This window comes from Schistocerca americana, chromosome 2 (genome assembly GCF_021461395.2).
Source record: "Schistocerca americana isolate TAMUIC-IGC-003095 chromosome 2, iqSchAmer2.1, whole genome shotgun sequence".
NCBI lineage: Eukaryota > Metazoa > Arthropoda > Insecta > Orthoptera > Acrididae > Schistocerca > Schistocerca americana.
This window is the reverse complement of record NC_060120.1, coordinates 161,147,760-161,151,819: the sequence shown is the minus strand read 5'-3', so window position 1 is coordinate 161,151,819 and position 4,060 is coordinate 161,147,760. Positions and strand designations below refer to the sequence as shown.

Below are 4,060 nucleotides of genomic sequence, written 5' to 3'. Positions count from 1 at the left end.
GATAGCTCAGTTGGTAGAGCACTTGCCCGCGAAGGGCAAAATTCCCGAGTTCGAGTCTCGGTCGGGCACACAGTTTTAATCTGCCAGGAAGTTTCATATCAGCGCACACTCCGCTGCAGAGTGAAAATCTCATTCTGGAAACATCCCCCAGGCTGTGGCTAAGCCATGTCTCCGCAGTATCCTTTCTTTCAGGAGTGCTAGTTCTGCAAGGTTCGCAGGAGAGCTTCTGTAAAGTTTGGAAGGTAGGAGACGGGGTACTGGCAGAAGTAAAGCTGTGGGTACCGGGCGTGAGTCGTGCTTCGGTAGCTCAGTTGGTAGAGCACTTGCCCGCGAAAGGCAAAGGTCCCGAGTTCGAGTCTCGGTCGGGCGCACAGTTTTAATCTGCCAGGAGGTTTCAAGATCAGAATAGTCCCAATTCTGTTCACTTTGTACAGAAGCTACAGTCCTTTGAGAACAAAATGTCCTTGAAAACAAAATATTCTTGAAATGAGATTACAGACATTGCCCCTCGAGCAATTAAACTTCCTAACGGTCTTATAAAATACGAATGTTAATTCCAAGTAGGCCTAGCGGGGTACAACTACAGACACGTCCGTGTAAAACTGATACAACCCTAATACTGACTGCGGACTGCAGATATGGTGCCTTTCGTTCCACCATTCCGCCCCACGATCAGTTTTGCGGGTACTGCACTCCCCGGAAGTTGGATGGCGCCTCCGAAGTTCTTTGTCGATTACGCGGAACCAATTTTTCCTGTAATCGTTAATAAAAGGATTTTTTCCAGTTGTCCTTCTACCATCACCCAATACCAGTTCGAATTAATATTTTAATAACCTACGTTTCAAATTAAAGGGTGAAAAGAGTCCACTAGGGCACACTTGTATGTGGCACCCCAATATGATAATAATACTAATGTAAACTAAGATGAAACTATAATATTACAAACGATTTATGTCTCTGATAGGCTTTATAAAGCGGATCGCTGACTGTGCGCGACTGCAGAACCAAAGATACTGCTTCTGGTCTGAGACAGTAGTGTTGGAGTTAAGAGAGCTCTTGGCGCACAGTATTGGGTAGTCTGTGAGCGAAAGAGGATGGAGTAGGCAGTTTTTGTAATGTGCTCTATGAAGCCACCAAGTGCTAGATTAATGTAGGAATTACGAGAACAGAAATCTTCTCGCTAACAAGGTAAATATGTTAAATATTATTGACTCTCGTTTTGCCAGAGCGTTAGTATAGATGAATCGGGGGATACTTCGTAATTGTTGGGTAGCCCCAGAATGTACGTAAACTGGTTTGATGAAAAGGGTAGTTAGGCATTTCCCTTTTGTAATGTTTCTAAGGTTTGTTAACACAGGTGTATATAATTTGGTGATTTGTATTTATGCTTGTTTAGTGAGGTTAGATAACACTTGCTGTATAAATCGCATTGTTTGTAGATCAGTTGGTAAATGTGATGCTATTTTCTGAGAAATGTTATTTCAATTGTCAGCTGTTTTTAAAAGCCAAACTTAACTTGAAATATAATTTCATAAAAAAATCAGGGTTAGTAATTCAGCACAATCAGAACCGCCTCCCTGTCCAGGTCACATGTTATTCAAAGACTTTGGATATTCCGTAAATGTTTTCATTCATCAGTCAAAAGAATTTAATTTGCACTTCAAAGTATTACGGCCAGCATTGCACACCGATGAACGTGTAGCTAGCATATTTATATTTCTTTTATGAGAGACCAGATTATATCGAGTACCACCGTTGCTGCTTTAGAGGTAAGACATTTTAATTTATTTGTTTTTTGCACAGGGACCAATGTTAGAGGATTCAGTGCCTAATGGGCTAAATGTATTTTGGAGTGACTGTATTTCTTTATTGGTATTGGGAGTTGCATTGCCCAATTAAGTCGTATAAAAAGTTTTGCTAACAAAAACACAGAGTAAGCACACCATCTGCAGTTACAGCACGCTACGCGATAACTCGAGTTTTGTATCCATTCCTCATTCACGCATTCATTCAATAAAAATTTAAAGAAAATTACAAGGGGGATACAAAAAAGTATGGAACTGGACGGTTCAGTGCTGAATATTGAGTCTACTACATTATCTGACGCAATGTCACACTTTATTCAGATGGAACTTCCAGGCCCTGGAACCCTGCATAGTAAACTGGTGTGCAAAACGTAAGGATGGAGGTAGCTCCCGGCTGATTTGTCACTGTCAAAGAACATAGCTCGATGAAACCCGCATTATAGGAAGAATTGCTACAGTACTGTACACAAGGTAACTGTAAGAAATACGCAATGAGACAACCAGCAAAGACACTTTTATTCAAAGACAATAATTACGCTGAGGTCATCGCGATTTTTGATTCTCCTCTAGACATTACAAATTGCTAGACATGGTCATTAATAGGGTGTGCGAAAGATATGCGTGCTCTGAAACGTGCTCCCATGCTGGTTTCAAGCTTGGCAATGAGTGATACGGCGTTCCATTGCTGCACGTGGACGTGCTAGAATACGTCTCTCCAACGCATATCACACGCACTCGATGGGATTTAAGTCGGGAAAATGGGCAGGCCAGTCCATTCGCCGAATAACCTCTCGTTCCAACAGCTTCTCCTCCTGCGCTCTTCGATGTGGTCTTGCATTGTTACGACACAAGTGATAAACGAGTATCACAATGGCAGTGACGTGTACTACACTGAAGGTCAATACGCCCATGCAACATTATGCCCCCCCCCCCCCCCCCCACACACACACACACCACAATAAACTGAAATTTCTGTTGGTCTCATCGCCAATTTCTTTCAATCACCCTCTGTACTATATTACAGCAGTTCTTTCTGTCTATGGTCCAAGTCTGATTGTGCTATGTTACTTGGCGGTGACAAATCAAGCGCAAGTTACTTTCATGCTTATGTTTTGCACACCAGCGTACTATTACATTTCCTCCTACTCTCCTAGATAACTGTAACATGATAGTGGAAATACATTCCGCCCATACCTGAGATCTTTCATCTGCAAACAGGTGGTATCACTGTATACAACATCTTCCGTTTCCTGATTGGCAGAACAAATAGCTCTAGTTCCTTCAGCTCTGAGCAACTGGGCAGTCCTACTTATCCAAGTCTGCAGACGATTCACAGCGAAACAATGGCGCGATAGACTCGTAACGCTAACGAGAGACATAAATGGGGAGCCGGAATCGGGTATTAAATAAATCGATGTTAACAGACTGTATCTGTGAAAAGAGAAGCACAGCCTAATTAAGAAACAGTTATAACGAGCGCAACTGCCGGTCTTACGGGGACTTAAAAGTTGTCAAGCCATTATTCGACAACAAAGACATTGGTTAACTTTTACTCGTCACCAAAGTGAAGCGATTCGCCCGGAGGCTACAGACTGTTAAATGTACTTTACGGATTTACATTCAAGCAGGTTTCCTTTAACGAACTAGTCAGAAAAGTTTGTATTCGCCTTCATTAAACCCTCCCAATTAAAGTTCAAAGAGTTGAGAGTAAGATGTAAGGTTCTCGCCGCGCATCTCGTATCGCCAGCTGGTACAGCTCTTCCGAAAATTCATCGTGAAAGTGAGCAGGGAAGCCCGTGTCAGAGCACGGAGAAAAACCTTCACAGTCAACAGCGACCTGCTACGTTTTACGGCAAAGGTGTTTCTTAGCTGTGGGGTAAGAAGTTCGTCGAAGGTTTTCTCATTTTCAAACTCAAAGTCTGCGCATCTACAAAATCTCGACGGCACTAAATGCAATAAACACTGTCACTCTTTGTGCTCCTCGTCACAACAAACCGCTATTTTATTTATATTTTAAACTAAAATAACGGTGCTAAAGCTGTGTGATGTCACTGTTTTATTTCTGATACTTCGTAATTGAGATTTTTAGCGTATTCGTTTATCCAGTGTAAAGAGAAGACTGTCGCCATTATGTTACCTGCGGCCAAAAGACTGTTTCCAAAACATTTAGTTGCACATTGCGGAAGTGTAAAAAAAATTCACTCAGTCTAGCTATTCATTCTGGAAATAGTACCGTCAACTTTTCGCTTCATTAT

At 42.0% G+C, this 4,060-nt stretch overlaps 1 non-coding gene across 1 annotated transcript; it reads left to right on the top strand.

Annotated features, from left to right (window-relative positions):
* Window positions 1-296: 296 nt before the first annotated feature.
* On the top strand, window positions 297-371 carry Trnas-cga. Its single transcript has one exon. It is a non-coding gene; the product is annotated as a tRNA-Ser (tRNA).
* Window positions 372-4,060: the final 3,689 nt, after the last annotated feature.